We start from the raw sequence: 17,878 nt of genomic DNA on the forward strand, positions 1-17,878 counted from the left end.
TGATCAGCACAACAGATCTAGTTAATATCCACCATGATATACAGTTACAATTTTTTTCTTGTTATGAGAAATTTTTTTTTTTTTTTTTTGCGGTACGTGGGCCTCTCACCGCTGCGGCCTCTCCCATCGCGGAGCACAGGCTCCGGATGCGCAGGCTCAGCGGCCATGGCTCACGGGCCTAGCCGCTCTGCGGCATGTGGGATCCCCCTGGACTGGGGCACGGACCCGCGTCCCCTGCATCGGCAGGCGGACCCCTAACCACTGCGCCACCAGGGAAGCCCCTATGAGAACTTTTGACATCTACTCTCTTAGCAACTTTCAAACATGCAGAAGGTATTATTGGCTATAGTCAGTCACCATGCTGTACATTATCTCTCTATGACATTTATTTTATACCTGGAAGTTTGAAAGATAAATAATAGCATTTACAGAGTTCTTATGACAAGTCAGACATGTTTTAAGACTTTACATGTATTAACTCATTTAATCATCACAACAATCTTATGAATTAAATACTACTATTATCCCATTACCTCATTTATTCTTCATTTTAAATGAGGGGGAAATTGCAGAGTGGTTAAATAATTAGCCCTGTGTCACTTGGTCAGGTAACACAGGAAATCAGAATGAGATTTTTCCCTCTTCATTTTGACTGAGGGGCCAATAGTGTAAATATTGGTTACCACAGTGTAAAACAAACCCCTTCTTATCAACACATTTTTTTTTTTTACATGAAATGATACTGGGGATATGGAATCTCTCAGGCAGATGAAGAATAGAAACAAAGACTAGAAGAGAAGGTGTGATCAGAGGATTTGCAAAGACTTTTCTTTCGAAACATGTTGTTATGCTCTAAATCTTCACCCCACCCATTTGGGGGGAGGGACACAGTTAATGTTTTATCTCAAACATAGGGAGAAGGGTTTAAAGCCAACCCCTGAAAGAGCTTTGAAATGTGTTCCCCAAAACTGGGCAGTATAAAGCACTATGCCTTCCTCTTTCCCCAGAAAGCTTTATCAGGCTGCAAATAAGGAATTCTAAAGGACAAAAACAGTCCAGGTTTGCGGGGGAAGGCCTGGAAAGGGCTTCTGCATTGGGATCCATCACCAGTGGCTAAGGGTTGCTTGAATATTTTCTAAGGTTCAAGTAAAGGTCCTATGAGAGAATGTCAGTTAAGGTCTTTTTTTGTTGTTGGTTGTTTTGGGGTTGTTTTTTGTTTTTTTTTTGCGGTACGCGGGCCTCTCACCGCTGTGGCCTCTCCTGTTGTGGAGCACAGCTCCGGACGTGCAGGCCCAGTGGCCATGGCCCACGGGCCCAGCCGCTCCGTGGCATGTGGGATCCTCCCGGACCAGGGCACGAACCCGTGTCCTCTGCATCGGCAGGCGGACTCTCAACCACTGCGCCACCAGGGAAGCCCGGGAAGCCCCTAGTTAAGGTCTTGATCCTCTCCAAAAGGGTTGCCTGGAGAGGTAAGAGGACCTCAAGGAAGAGTCTGTATGTGTAGCCTGGAGAACCAGGTGCTGAAGAAAGAATGACAAATACAGTAGCTACCTGGAATAGGTAGCCAGAAAATTTAAATGAGCGATCCAGCAAAGAACGTTTGCAGAACTCATAAAAACTACACCAAGAGAAAGATTCGACTCTTACCATTCACCCCATGAATGATAGCCACCCCGTGCAGTTAGAAATGTACTACCCTTTATCTTTCCTTCTTTTCCTGCTGCCACTCTGGTAGAAGGAAATCTGAAAATAGCTGGTGAGTGGGCAGAAAAGCAAGCAGGGAGGGAGCAGAAAGCAGAAGGACCTTGCCATGCTGAGTCTCCCGCCTTCCCCACTGCGGGCCTTCAGCCTGAAATAGACCCAAACTTGGCCAGGGAACAATTAGCTGCTTTGTCAAGAAGCAGAAATTTGGTTCACAAATTTGGCTAATATCTTGGACAGAACATTATAACATCTAAATTCAGACTCTATTTATGTTTAAAGTAACCATAAGACTATAACCTAAGAATTGAAGCAATGAGACCTATGGATCTGTTATCCAGGGCCTGGGAAGACTTACTCCCATTGATTAAAATTTAAAGGACAGTTAAAGAATCACATACAGTTATGTATCATTTATGTCTTGAATTCAACATACGAGTTATACTAGTGAAACTTGAAGTCATTGTTTCCAACTCTTTTAGTCGGTGAAAAAGAGACAAATCTCCGGATGTTCTCTGGGGTAACGTCAATTGTAACTAGCAGTAAATTTCCATGTTTCTGTAAGTCTGGCTTTTCTGTCTAAAGTTGCTTTCTTTCAGAGAAGAAATACTGAACACCGGACTAAGGTTAGAACAAGTCCAATTAAGCCTCTTATACATCTTGGTAATTCACTTAACATCTCATCTGTAAAGTAGTATGAAAATCCCTGCCTTGTCTACCTTATAGTGTTATTTTGAAGAGCAAATGACAATAAAATTTGGTAGTTTACACAAATGGTGTGTATGTGTGTGTGTGTGTGTGTGTGTATAATATGGATAGAACTTATAATACTGAAATAAAGATAAGGGGCAGAACAATATGTACAGTATAAAATTGTATAAAATTTAAAATAACCCTTACACACAAAACAAAAGAATACTACATATTGTTCATGGAGAGAGATGTGTATATACATATATGAACATACATTTGAGATACCTGTGAGAATGTGGATGGGGGACTTCAGTTTTACCCAGAGAATGTTCATTCTTATTTATAGAAATGGAAATATTAATGGTTATTAATACCAGATTGTGAAAACTCAGAAATTTGTTATTCCTTCTGCTTTTTTGCATTTTTGCAACCTTATTTTTATAAAATGCAGAATCACAGAAATACACATAAAGAGCAAATTAGAAAACATACGTGAAAATGCTCAACAAACTGTAAGATGCTATAGAAACATAAGGTGATGTTTCTAACCTATTGTAACATTTAATTTTGAGGTTTAAAGCGTGTCTAACCCTTTTTTACATTCTATTATACTAAATGACAAATAATAACAAATACCCTGAAATATATGCTTGAATGAGTCAGTAATTGCTGGATGAAAAGTATTTTCTTTTAGTTACAAAAGCTAATATGTGACCTGTGATTTAATCATGTCAGGGAGTCTGGGCCATGTAAATATTGCTCCAGATGTCTAAGGTGGGCCTCTATTTTTGAAAGCTCTTTCTGAGATTAAATAATTGAAAGAATCTCAAATTTTAAAATTAAATTACTTGTACTTTTTTCTGCTTGTAAATGTCACACATAATTTGTGGAGGATTTATTTATAAGAGTGAAATTAAAAAAAAATAAAACAACCCATAATTCCACTTTCCAGAGTTAATAATTTGCTTCAAGTATTTTTTTCTATAAATATACAGTTGGTATTATTATTTCATGCATACTTCTGTGTCTTGTTCTTGCCTCAGCTCTGGTACCCGTCATCGAATTTCCTTGAATATAAGACTTTACTATGGTATTCAGCATCTGTTGGCACCACTGTTTATCTTACATTCTCCTTTTGATGAACATAAAGGTTATTTTCAATTTCTTAATATTAGATATAACACTCCTGTGAATAGCCTTACTTATAAATATTTCTGCATGTTATTGAGGACTTCTTAGAATAAATACCTAAGTATATTACTATTTTTAGGCCAAATGTAGAACTTCTCTAAGACACTAGCCGAACTGCTGAAAAATTGCTCCTCTCCCAAAAATTAAAGTCTAGGTCCACAACCCCTTATCCTTAGAGTCATCTATGTTTTGGAATTTAGAAATTTTAGGATTTTAGAAAGATAGTATGTTGCATTCACCTGACATAAGGTAACATCCTTCTTTAGGTATAGAGAAACACCTTCAATCAAATACATTAATATTCCTTTAGCAAAATGTATTAATATTCTCACTAAGTAGAATAAATAAAAATTTTCAGTAGCCTCATCAGTTCAAGTCTGGTTTTGCCACCAAATAAGCTATGAAAAGCCTTTGAACTCTAGAAGTGTGGATAAGAGATTGCAGATCCAGACCAATTTATACTCCTTCCCAGAGCAGATGAGAAGAGTAACTCATAGAATTGTCAGCAACTATTATTTTAAAACTTTACCAATTTGATAAGTGAAAATGAAATATGTCAAAAAGTTTAACACTTCTTCGTATGCTATTTATTTGTATTTTCATTTTCTTGGTATCCCTAGGATGTCGTCTGCTCTTTAACATTTGAAGTATTCAGCTTATTATTTACAATAATTCTTTACATTAAAGATAATAACCCTTTGTATATAATATACTTAAAATTTTTTCAGTTAATAATTTATATTTAATTTTAATATTTAAAAATATGTAGTTAAATCTATTAACCTCTTACTTTGTAACTGAGTTGTTTGTTTCTATGTTTCAGAAATTCCTCTGTCACTTATAGATCAAATATTGACTTTTATTTTTTCCTATTCCCTCATGACTACAGATTTTATATTTAACTTAGATTCTGTTGGAATTTTATTTGGTATATGTTGAATAAAAAGGAGGGATTTTATTTTCCTGTTTTCTCTATTAAAAATGGAGACTTTTGGGACTTCCCTGGTGGCACAGTGGTTAAGAATCCGCCTACCAATTCAGGGGACACGGATTCGAGCCCTGGTCCGGGAGGATCCCACATGCCGCGGAGCAACTAAGCCTGTGCGCCACAACTCCTGAGCCTGCACTCTAGAGCCCGCGAGCCACAACTACTGAAGCCTGTGCGCCTAGGGCCCGTGCTCTGCAACAAGAGAAGCCACCGCGATGAGAAGCCCACACACCGCAACGAAGAGTATCCCCCACTCGCCGCAACTAGAGAAAGCCCACGCGCAGCAATGAAGACCCAATGCAGCCAAAAAAAAGTCCGCTTTGCCTGAGACTCCAGCCTTGGGTTAATTAGTAGAGTTTCAAGCCAAGAGAGAAAAAAAAAAAAAAAAAAAAATATATATATATATATATATATATATATATATATATATATATATATTTTAATGGAGCCTTTTCAGAGGATTTTTGGAATTCAACCTTGGGCTGTTTGGTGTGTGTGTGTAAGCCCTCAGTTGCTTTGATTTTTAATCAGTTTGCTGGAAAAAGAATGTTTAATAATGAAACTTGAAGATGCAGATTTAAAATATTTGCAGATGTAAATTCTCACAATTTGGCATCATTTACAAATATTTGCTTATTTTATCAATTCAAGTTATACTTTATGTTTTGCATAGATTTGATTCAGCTAATAATACAAATTCCAGCTTCACTGAAAATGTCAAAATCAATGTTGATCCTTTCCTTCCAACCCCTACCCTCAACTTGCCCTAATTTTGTGTTTTGTATTATTATTAATATCATCTGACTTAGGTTGAGTTTTCCCAGAAACAGACTCTGAATCAAGGATGTGAGTGCGAGGAGTATATTTGGGAGGTGATTCCAGGAAGAACTGGAAAGGAAGTGAGAAAGTGAAACAGAAAAGGGAAGAAAGCCAGTGAATGTGTGTTAGGGGGCATAGTACTGCTGTGAGCGATTGAGGCTCAATTCCACTGGAGAAATCTCACAGAATATACAACATACCTGAGTTTGTTTATCACAACCAATGGCTAACGTTACTCTTCTTTCCATTCCCTCCACCACATCCTACTTGTCATCTGTAGTGCTGTTTCCTAAGCAATTGTAGTAACCATCTCACTAATATCCCCTCAACTAGGGGTGCAGTGTCCCCTTACATAATACAATTGTTTCTCATGCTCCAGTCTAATCTTTTGCCATGTGTAAAGGAGTTTCAATAGATGGTAATTCTCTATAAGTAGAACTAAATCCAGGGAATAAATGGCCTCCAAAAATTGTTGTCTTCCCTCCTTTCCAGTTATATCTTGCTGCTGCTTCTTTAATTGAATGAAAAATTCTTTAAATTCTGTAGTGCTTTACAATTTTCAAAAGTTTCATACACATGGTTTCACGTAGTCCCATATTAACCGTTTTTTTCCCACCCCTATATTGCCCCTCCCCGCTTCCCTTTCCCCACTAGTAACCACTAGTTTGTTTTCTATGTCTGTGTTTCTATTTTTGTTTTATTCACTAGTTTATTGTATTTCTTTAGATTCCACATATAAGTGATATCATACAGTATTTCTCTTTCTCTGTCTGGCTTATTTCACTTAGCATAATGCCCTCCACGTCCATCCAGATTTCTGCAAATGGCAAAATTTTGATCTTTTTTATGGGTGAATAGTATTCCATTGTTTATATATACCACATCTTGTTTATCCATTCATCTGTTTATGGACACTTAGGTCGCTTCCGTATCTTGGGAATTGTAAATAATGCTGCTGTAAACATTGGGGTCATGTATCTTTTTGAATTAATATTTTAATTTTTTTAAGATATATACACAGGAGTGGAATTGTGGGGTCATAAGGTAGCTGCTCCTTATAACATATGCTCCAAGAAAACTGGGCTCCTTTCTCTTTCCAAAACATGCTCTATGTTTTCTAAAGATGTGCATATTTTAATACTTTTTTCTCTCCCTGGAATGCCTTTATATCTTCCCCATGTTGCTCTATTGAAATCCTACCTGTCCTATAAAGTTCAGCTCAACTACTAGCTCTTCCATAAAGTTCTCAGAAGCTAGAAGTATTAAAATCTTTTGAAGTTTCTTAAAACAAAAGTCATCTTGTATTAATACTTTGAATTGTGTTTGTTTCTATGTCCCCTAGATTGTCCTTTTTGAGGACAGGTCTATTATCTACTCTTGCATTCTCCATTAAATCAGGCAAGTCCCTTGAACATAACAGAAACTTAAAAGATACATATTAAATTCATGCAATTATTATGTATCTTATGAAAGATGAAAGAATTTAAAAGAATTCAGAAACATGAGTTGTTTCAAATATCTAAAGAGATGCCGAGTGAATTCACTTAACTGTTTTCTACTGTTCATCATGGGGGATGATGAAAACAAATTGATGGAAGTTGCAGAGGCCATGGAGATTGAAAAAAGCTTTCCCTGAGTTTTTCACGGTGTATATCAGCTGAATATTTGTTATCTTTCTATTTACTTCACTTATTCATTCATTGGTTCTTTCAGTTGACTAGTCAATTGACAGTATTGGTAAACGTCAGGTACTGTTTTAGTTGCTGGGTACACGATGGTGAACAAAATATCTGATTCCTGCCTTCATAGAGCTTGTGATTTATTAAAGGAGAATGGCAAAAACGAAACACAAATATATACATTGTGCTCAGTTCCATGAAGAAAAATGAGAGTGTACTGTGCAATAGATTATGAGAGGGATTTAGTATTGTAGGGGTAACAAAAATCCCTCTGAGAAAGTAATATTTAGGTTGATAACTAAAAAACGGGGAGAATTCTAAAAAGATAGAGTAACACGTGGAAAGGATCTGAGGTGTGAAATATTGGGGCACGTTTATGAAAATGAAAGGTGTCCAGTAAAAATAGAGGTAGGAAGTAGGAAGAAATCTACAAGAAGTAAGAAATTTACAAGAAGTAAGACTGAGTTTGGCATTGGCTAGATCATGCATTAATTACCTTGTAGAAAAATGAAGGATTTTGCATTTTATCTCAACTGCAATAGGAAATCATTGAAGAATATTAAGATGGGGAATGACACAATCATATTTACATGAATTTAATAGATCCTTTTGCTGTTGTATGGAGAATAAATTGGAGGACAATCATGAAAAGTGGGAGACCAGAAAAAGGGCTATTTCGGTTTACCAAGTGACAGATTATGGTGATTTGCTCTAGAGTGGTGGACTGGATTGGAGACAAAGGGAATGAGTTAGAGTTGTATTTTTAAATTTGAATGGACAAACATATATATATATATATATATATCTTTTGAGTCAAATGCCAAATACTTTATTTTTTTTTAATGCCAAATACATTTTTTTTAATTTTTTAAAGAATTTTTTGTTTCTGCTTTATAACAAAGTGAGTCAGTTATACATATACATATGTTCCCATATCTCTTCCCTCTTGCGTCTCCCTCCCTCCCACCCTCCCTATCCCACCCCTCCAGGTGGTCACAAAGCACTGAGCTGATCTCCCTGTGCTATGCAGCTGCTTCCCGTTAGCTATCTACCTTACGTTTGGTAGTGTATATATGTCCATGCCTCTCTCTCGCTTTGTCACAGCTTACCCTTCTCCCTCCCCATATCCTCAAGTTCATTCTCTAGTAGGTCTGTGTCTTTATTCCTGTCTTACCCCTAGGTTCTTCATGACATTTTTTTCCCTATATATGTGTTAGCATACAGCATTTGTCTTTCTCTTTCTGACTTATTTCACTCTGTACGACAGACTCTAGGTCTATCCACCTCATTACAAATAGCTCAATTTCATTTCTTTTTACGGCTGAGTAATATTCCATTGTATATATGTGCCACATCTTCTTTATCCAAATGGACAAATATATTTTTAAATGTGAGTGATTAGCTATTGAGTATGAGGAAAACTAGATCTCAAGAATAATTTTCGATTTTTTGGTTTGAGCAACTAGGTGGATATTGGTGAATTTAATGATATGGGGAAGACTAGGAAAGACAAAATGAAATCAAGGGAAGAGACTTGATAAAGAAATATCTTCTCTTTTTTTGTTGTTGTTTTTTTGTGTTTTTTTGGCTGTGTTGGGTCTTCGTTGCTGCACATGGGCTTTCTCTAGCTGTGGCAAGCAGGGGCTACTCTTCGTCTCGGTGTACGAGCTTCTCATTGCAGTGGCTTCTCTTGCTGAGGAGCATGAGATCTAGGTGCTCGGGCTTCAATAGTTGCAGCACAAACCAGTAGTTGTGGCTCATGGGCTCTAGAGCACAAGCTCAGTAGTTGTGGTGCACGGGCTTAGTTGCTCCATGGCATGAGGGATCTTCCCCGACCAGGGCTCGAACCCGTGTCCGCTGCATTGGCGGGTGGATTCTTAACCACTGCGCCACCAGAGAAGTCCCAAGAAATATTTTCTCTTGTCTGGTATTTCCAGAGAAAATTGGTTGGATTTACCCAGTGGCTCTGTCTTTGTTTTCCCGAGTTTCTCCAGCTTGCCTTTCGGAAGTAAAATTATTTTTCAGAGTTCATCCCTGACCCTTCATTTAATTTCCATTGTGTTTGGATCTGTCTTCAGACTCTAGATCTGATGGATTCAGAGTCAGAACTGCTGACTACAGCATGCTTTTTTTGTTTACTTGGACATTTTGACCTGTAGCCTAGAAGTAAATATTGTTCTCTTCCACAGAAATCTGAGCATATCACAAATGTAATGTAAAATAAAAGCAAAAGCAATTTATAAAATCTCGTGCAATTGAACAATATTGATGTTTTCAACTTTGAACATCGGTATTGAGAAATTATGTATATGTTTTCTTTGTCCTTAGGAAGTTTTCCTCCCCAGATCCTGCCTGGACTTGTATGAGGGTATGTTGGTTGAAAATTTGGCCTATCTGAAATGAGGGTTTTTCCAAGTTTCAAAACCACAGCACCTTTCTTTTCTAATGCATCATATGCAAATAAAATCCAAGAGCTCTGGCTGAAGTGGAAGCAGGGGTTCCAAAAGGTCTCAAGGACTCTAAGTACCTCTAAAGCATCTCACTGATTGCAGTCTAATGATAATTTAAGCAAATTAGCTAGGAAGAGTTCAAACCTCAATCTTGATAAATTCTTCCTCCCAAGAAAAAGCTTTGTCTACCAAAGTATTTTTTCATGCTAAGTTAGCCACAAAATCATTGTATGCTTGTGTGTTAACTTTCCAATCTAGGCCTGGAGGTCTTCAGCTGAATCAGAGATCTTAAAAGCACTAGATGATCTTAAAAGCTTTTCTCATCCCAGAACATCCTATGAGCTTAACTATTCAAGCTTGTCTCTGTTGAGACTGATGCTCATGATAACCTCTTAAACTTGCTCTCTGAATGGTAGGTCAGTGTGTGATTGTGGGGGGAAGGGAAGGTAGTGGGAAACTTGGACAAGCATGGCAGTAGGAAGCTGGCGATTTGTCCTACCACCATCAGAAAGCTAGTTACCAAACTTCATTCGCTGACTTAGTTCCAGACTCACTGTGGGATTGAGGACAAGGGAAATCCCCAGGTCTTGATCTGTTTCATTTTCAGGAAAATTTGAGAAGTTTTGATTTATACTCGTGGAAAAAGAACAGAGATTATGAATAAATACATAATTTGGCTTCATTGATCTGTTCTTAAAATGTTAGATGAGAGACCCTCTTAAGAGGAATGTCACTGTGGAAAAAAATGAATAAATGAAAAAAAATTATCTCTGGCTTTTAAATGTCCTTCAGGGTCAGAAAGACTTTGTCAGTTATGGCATAATCTTCCAAGAAAAGGGTTATAAGTTTTGCTGATTAAAATGAGGCAGTGAGGATAAGCTCCTATTTTCATCAGTTCTTTCCTGTTATCCTGCAATAATACAGAAGCAGATTCCCAGAGAATTTCCAATATGGAGTGATAGAATCTGAGATCTGGCAGTCTTTCAGATGCAGAGTGTGGAAGTCAGTCTTGTTTTCTTGTGGATATATCAGGAATGAAGTGGAGGAAAAAATAGAGGAATAGGACATTCAATAGTAACTCTTTCATATATCCTAAATTTTGGGAATCATTTTGGTTAAGTTTATCTCTCAAAATGCAGCAACACCTTCAGAAAGTTAAGTATATTGCTTTAATAAAATTGCTTCCCTCCTGGCTAAAGTTTTCAGTGAGGGAGATTGAATGGGAATTTGGAAAAAGAGGAGGAATGGATTGCTTTGGAGTATTCAGTCCCTGGATATGGATGAGCGTCTGCTAAAAGCAGTCGTAGCGGCTGAGTGAGATTTTGTTTTTCCCTTGCTTTGCAATATAACCCAAAGCCTTTGTACAGGGAATGCCTAGGAGACCAGACCAGGCGAGGAGAGAGAATCTATCATTTTGTATGTGTAGAAGGACTTTGAAAATGATCAAATACTACAAAAATTAAGATGATGCCATTTATTAAAAGTAATATTATTATATATTAAATGATTATTCATGAATCAAAAGGAAAGCCTCTGACTCATTAGAAGTTTGGCTTCAGTCATTGCAATTTTTTGTTTTTTGGGTTTTTTTTGCAGTATGCGGGCCTCTCACTGTTGTGGCCTCCCCTGTTGCGGAGCACAGGCTCCGGATGCGCAGGCTCACAGCCATGGCTCACAGGCCCAGCCGCTCCGCGGCATGTGGGATCTTCGCGGAACGGGCACGAACCTGTGTCCCCTGCATCGGCAGGCGGACTCTCAACCACTGCGCCACTAGGGAAGCCCCGATTGCAATATTTTTAATGATAGTAATTCTTTATCTTTTCAAAGTACACTTGACTCCAGGAAACATCTAAATGTCACTTGAAGTTGATTCTGGAAAATAAGTTAAGGAAGACCCTTTTTTGTAAAAATTCAGTTTTGATTATAAAATAATATGCAAAATTTCTCTACAAATCCTTCCCAAAGCATTGGTATCATAAATGGAATTAGCATATGGCATCCAGGGCGTCTACTTTGAAGGCAACCAACCATACAATTTATTCTATGTTTATTTTAACAAACAGACATATGGTTACATTTTGCATGGTAGAATCAAAGGTCTGGCAGTCTTTGAGATGCAGAAGTTCAAGTTAGTGTCCCATGTTTTTTTGTAGGTGTATTAGGACTAAAGTGGGAGAAAATGGAGATTTAATTTATTTAACTTACCTCGTTGGAACTAAGAGGAAAAAGTTATCTAAAAAGTTTTTAAGCATATATATACATCATATGTATATGAATATATTCTACAGTGCCTTAAAAGTTCTGATTTAAAATCTGAAAGTGGTTTGGAGACAATTAAGTTAAATTGTAATTACAAATTGTCCCTTCCTCCAAAAGTAAATTGACACAAGTCAGTATACTACTTACATTCTGACCTCTTCCAAGGGTAAAGTGATAAGGGTGTCAGATTCAATGGAAGAGAGGAGTTAAGATATGGTTTGGCCAATTATTTATTAAGTTTTTTTCAGTTGAGCCACTTCATCGCTGCATTTGGGTCTTACCTTCTCCATTTATCAACTGGGATGGGAGAAAAGGGTAGCAGTACCTCTACTCATTATTTTCCCTAAATCCTGGATTCCTTTCATGATTCTTTCCTGCCGGTAAAGGCAGAGAGACAGAAGGAGAATACATATGCTGGATATACTGAAGTTGGAGGTTCCCCAGGGAGTGAGGGCATATGGATCAACTCTTCAGTGCCTGGAATTGTTACTACGCCTCGGGTTACCTCAAAACAATAACTCCTCTCCTGTTCTACTGGCTAAGGCTGGCTGATATTTCAAGGCAAAACCAACAAGCTCTGAAGTAAGATGAGACTTTTAACGACCCCAGAGGGAGCTTTGAAATTTGCTTGGGAATCTAAGTTTAGCTTTATCCCAGAGATAAATGTAGGAAGAGGGGGAGTAATTCTTTGGAAAACCACTAAGAATGTGATAACATTACACTTTTAAAATGAAAGAACCAAAAATTACTTAAAGCTGGAATGGATCTCAGAAGTCCAGTTCCACAACTTCCTTTCCTGACTGGGGGTAAAGGAGGCCCAGGAAGGAATGTCTTGCCTAGGGTATCACGACTGAGCCAGAACAAGATCCAGGGCATTCTGATTTCCTGTCCAGGGTTATATTATGTGCCTGGCTCTTTTGAAATACATTTATTTCATTCACTCATTCAAATAGTATTTTCTAGAACACAGACAGTGTTAAGGTGTAGTAAATCTCTTTCTTCCCAAAAGGCTAAGAGGATGATGTTCATTAGGTTTTTTTTTTTGCGTTACGCGGGCCTGTCACTGTTGTGGCCTCTCCCGTTGCGGAGCACAGGCTCCGGATGCGCAGGCTCAGCGGCCATGGCTCACGGGCCCAGCCGCTTCGCGGCGTGTGGGATCTTCCCGGACCGGGGCACGAACCCATATCCCCTGCATCGGCAGGCAGACTCTCAACCACTGGCCACCAGGGAAGCCCTCATTAGGTATTTTAAAAATAAGTTTCCATTTGGGCAATCTGCACATGGTCAGGTCCTGCTAATGAAAGGTAATTTGGAAGAGAGCCAGCAGGAGTGGGCTGGTGTATGAGGCAGCATGGTTAAAGAAACCACAGGCAGGCACCCAGCCAGGGAGGAGGAGGAGGAATAGGTGGTCAGGTAATCAGGAAGCTGGAGTCTATTTTCAGGGGAGCCAAAATGAGTAGTGAAGTCAGAACCTAAAATAGTCAGTTACAATGCATGACAAGGTTTCCAGCAGAGCCACATTGGTGCGTTTTATGGTGAGTTCTGCCAATGTTTTTGTTTGAATGAATTCTTTAAAATCAATGTGGTAAGCAAAATAATCTATTTTAAAAACGTGGATTTTGGTATTTTAGCTTTGATTATTTTGATCACGAAGTTTTATTGAACAGTTTGAAAAATTCTGCAGAGGATACTTTTCTTTATTCAAAAGGAAAACAAAATTGTTTCTCTTTCCTCTCAAGTTTCCCATATATATATATATGGTAAATGTTGCCTCTTTACTTAATTTCCTTTTATTCTATAGTTGGTAGTAAATTATATAGGTTGTTAATCTTTGTGTCTACAAATCAAATTTTCGTGAAAGATGGGGCAATTATGTTTTATATATATTTAAAATAAAAATTATGTATTATTTTATTACTTCAAAAGCAATTTATCCTAGTTTTGCCACAGACAAAGCTATTAATGAGATGTTGAAATTTCTGGGGCTGGCGGAGAACGACCATAAATCTCCTTGAGACTTGGAGAGAACTCATCCTCCAGCAGTTTGGGAGGGCTGCTAATACCTATCAGACCCTGGAGCACAGAACCGGGGAGAAGGCTCAGCAGTCCTGGCAGAGGCACATCTAAATGCTCTCGGGAGAAGCAGGGATGCCAGCACGCAGAGTACCATAGGCTGGACCATTCATGACGTGGACATTGCTGGAAATGGTCCAAAAAGAAGGAAATGGTGATAACAGTAGGCAAAGCAGACAGTGTGAGAGAGGCAGGCACACAGCTCTAGAATTCAGGGTGTCTTAGTAGCTGAGGCTTTATTGCCCAAATATCTGGCTCTTTTTTATTTCCCTGTGATCCCACCAGAAGCTGAATCTGGTGGCTACCAGAAGGCTGGATAAGTTGTCTAGAACAAAGTCTCTGTCAGAAGTTACTAAAAGAAATTCCTGTCTAGAGACCCTAACAGGAGAAGGAAGAGAGCTTCAGGAAAGTGGGCTCTGGACTCACTCAAGTCGTGACTCCCTAACTTACTTGGTCTGTGAACTTTTAACATTTTCTACCCAAATTTCTTTATTTGTAAAGTTTGTATAACCACATAGCCATAACTTCTCCCCAACTCCCAACTCCAAGGATCAAATAAAATCACAAAATATTTCCAGCTCAGAATCCTCAATTAGCATTAGCTGAACGCGAACAAAGATAAAAGTTTAATGCTACCAGGGAATTTAACGTAAATTCTTTACCAAACAAATGCTACCTTTATATTCCTTCCTGTGCTTTCTACATTTAGCTCTCCATCTAGGTCCCCAACAAAATGTGGAAACTGCAACAGTCTGTTTTTGCTGGAAATTGATATGTTTCATTTTGAAGTGGTCTCCTCCGTCCTTTCCCTATGAAGCTGAGGCCGGAGAGATGAGAATACCTACAGTTCTGCTGTAGCCAGGAAAGGCCCCAGTGTCAGCTTGGGAACCAGTCACAAGCAGGGAAAAACAGATACAGAGGGAAGGTCTGACAACAGAATGGAAACACTTTAGTAGGCCAGGCTTAGAAATACAGAATCAGTAAGCAACAGGATGAAATTCAGCCAGGTGTCCAATAGCAAAGCAGTCCACATCAGGGGTGACTGTAAGAGACAGAAGGCGGATACCACGGCAGACCTAAGGATACTGTCAACAAGAACTAGGCACTGGTCCAGGCAGCTTACTGGTGTTGGTGATGTCCAAAAACTGGGAATAGGGGACTGGTTTGAAAATAGCCTCAGAACAAGCGGGGCCCCATTTCAGAAGAAACGGGGTGATAATTATTCTATTTAGATAAGTAGAGTGTTGGAGGGGAGCCCCTATTCTCCTTATTTGTCATGATGAGAAAACTTCTAGATTAATATTTCAGAAGTTGACTAGCTTGACTTGAGCATAGGCAGGTAGTTTGATTTCAGGGTGTGGGTGGCAGAAGGAACAGAAAGGTCATTTACTGCATATTAAAACCCATATTCTCCAAACCTGCTTTTCAGCAACAAAGTGATATTTGGGTATTTATTGCTTCCATTTCTGAGTCTTTTCAAATGGTTTCAAAATTGAAGTTGGAAAAAGAGAAGTGATTATCAACCCAAATATCTTCACACAGGAGAAGACATGGGTTTCAGTTTCTAAATCAGATTTCAAGGGCAGAGCAGGCCAGTTGAGGAACAGTGAAGCTGTCTTTGCCATGGGAGAAAGCCTCCTCCAACTACTACAGCAGGGCTGAGCCTGAAATGTGGGGTTTCACATGAAGAATTCAAGGATGGAGATGGGAGGGTGGGTCTCAAAGATAGGAAAGGCATGAGGGTAACCTCAGAATGATGTATCACTCATGCATACAGTCTCATCTCTCCCAGAATTTCTGGTGGGTAAGGTTTTTCTTTGCATCCATGAACAGTGATCTGACATCTCTAATGTAGGAATGAATTAAACCTATTTACTCTCATGGTCATGACTGTTTCTACAGGCATTAGATCACCTATCAAGTTGAGTTCACAGTCATATTCAGCCTCTGTCCAATACATATGATTTTACACACAGATACACACACCTTGTCCACATTTATTCTGCAGAAAAATTTTATGAGTCTGTGACTCTAGCTCAGTGGTCCCCAACCTTTTTGGCACCAGGGTTCGTTTTCGTGGAATACAACTTTTCCACAGACCTGGGTGGGGGGTGGGGGGATGGTTTGGGGATGATTCAAGCACATTACACTTATTGTGCACTTTATTTCTGTTATTATTACATTGTAATATATAATAAAATAATTATACAACTCACCATAATGCAGAATCAGTGGAAGCCCTGAGCTTATTTTCACTTGCCATTCACTGGTAGGGTTGTTTTTTTTTTTTTTTTTTTTTTGCGGTCCGCGGGCCTCTCACTGTTGCGGCCTCTCCCGTCGCGGAGCGGTTTGGGGATGTTCAAGCACATTTACTGTGCACTTTATTTCTAATATTATTACACTGTAATATATAATGAAATAATTATACAACTCACCATAATGCCGAATCAGTGGGAGCCGTGAGCTTGTTTTCATTTGGCACTCACTGATGGGATTTTGATATGCGTCTGCAAGCAATTGATTTATATGGTCTCTGTGCAGTCAAACCTCTCTGCTAATGATAATCTGTATTTGCAGCCATTCCCCAGTGCTAGCATCACTGCCTCAGCTCCACCTCAGGTCATCAGACATTAGATTCTCATAAGGAGCACGCAACGTACATCCCTCGCATGTGCAGTTCATAGTAGGGTTCACGGTCCTATGAGAATCTAATGCGGCCGCTGATCTGACAGGAGACGGAGCTCGGGCCATGATGGGGAGCGGCTGTAAATACAGAAAAAGTTTCGCTCACTTGCCTACCGCTCACCTCCTGCTGTGCGGCCTGGTTCCTAACAGGCCACCAACCAGTATCAGTCCTTGGCCTGGGGGTTGGGGCCCCCTGTTCTAGCTGAATGAGGAACATAAAACAAAGTTGGTGACTAAAGAAAAAATGTGGTCTGTACAAGTTTAACCCAAGCAGAATTTTGACAGGGGCTATGAAGATATTTAAGGCCTAGAAAGAGGCAGTGTAGTGCAGTGGGAGAAACACTAAATAGGCTTCAGTCCTGGCCCTGTAATGTGCAAACTAACCTTTGGTAAGTCATCCCTCATTTATAAACCTCAGCTTTCTCACTGGTAAAATTACAGTACGAATACCTTACTCAGAGAGACCCTTCCTTGCAAGTCAAATGACTACATGTTTGTGAGAAGAACTGGCATGATACCAAGTCCACTGAATATAGGCCCACTGGATTCTCCGAATTTCAATCTAAATTGTGTTTTTAGCTTAAATTATTTGGGGAATAATTATCATTCTTTATTTCACTTTTTTTATCTTGTTCAGCTAGAATGTGTGTCTCCTGAGGAATGAAGTTGGAATGGCTCCATGAGAAGAGTGTGGGGACAGAGTGTTTGCAAATGTTTTATTTGATTTGGAAGTTTAGAGCTCAATCAGGAATTAAGGTAAGCACAGGGACAGAGCTATTAAGGCAGTTGGAAAGGAACAGACAGTCCTGGAATGTGGTAGCTCCTGTTTGATTTTAAATGTAAGTTAAATATTAATTTTTCTAAAAAAAAAATCCCTCTTCCTTCCAGGGAGGCCCTTTTCTCTCTCTCTCTCTCTTATGTTGACAGATTGTTGGTGGCTTGCCCTTCACACTAACTTATTTGGAGGAAAGACGTCTTCAGGTGATCCTATTTGAATAAGGAAAAAAGTTCCAAACAGCTCCCTTGCCGCCACATCAACAGCAGCTGAACAGCCTGGGTTGCTACATAGTGAAAATTATTCCTTTCATTTCAAGGGAATCAAAGATGTTTGGAGTAAGCAAGAACCCTGTTTACACATGATCAAAGTAAATGAGTGTTAGATTTGCTTATGGAAAGTGTCAGTTGAGTCTACTGCTAAAGTCTGAGTACACTTTTTATTGTTCCCTAAAGATTTTTCAGGAAAGAGAGAAGTCACCTATGAAAAAAAAAAAAAAACTAAGCTGATTTGGGGAAAAACAAGAAGCATTTGAAGATCTTCCCTTTTCTGAGTTCATTCCTGC

Source organism: Lipotes vexillifer, unplaced genomic scaffold, assembly GCF_000442215.2.
Source record: "Lipotes vexillifer unplaced genomic scaffold, Lipotes_vexillifer_v1.1 scaffold1264, whole genome shotgun sequence".
Taxonomy (NCBI): Eukaryota; Metazoa; Chordata; class Mammalia; order Artiodactyla; family Lipotidae; genus Lipotes; species Lipotes vexillifer.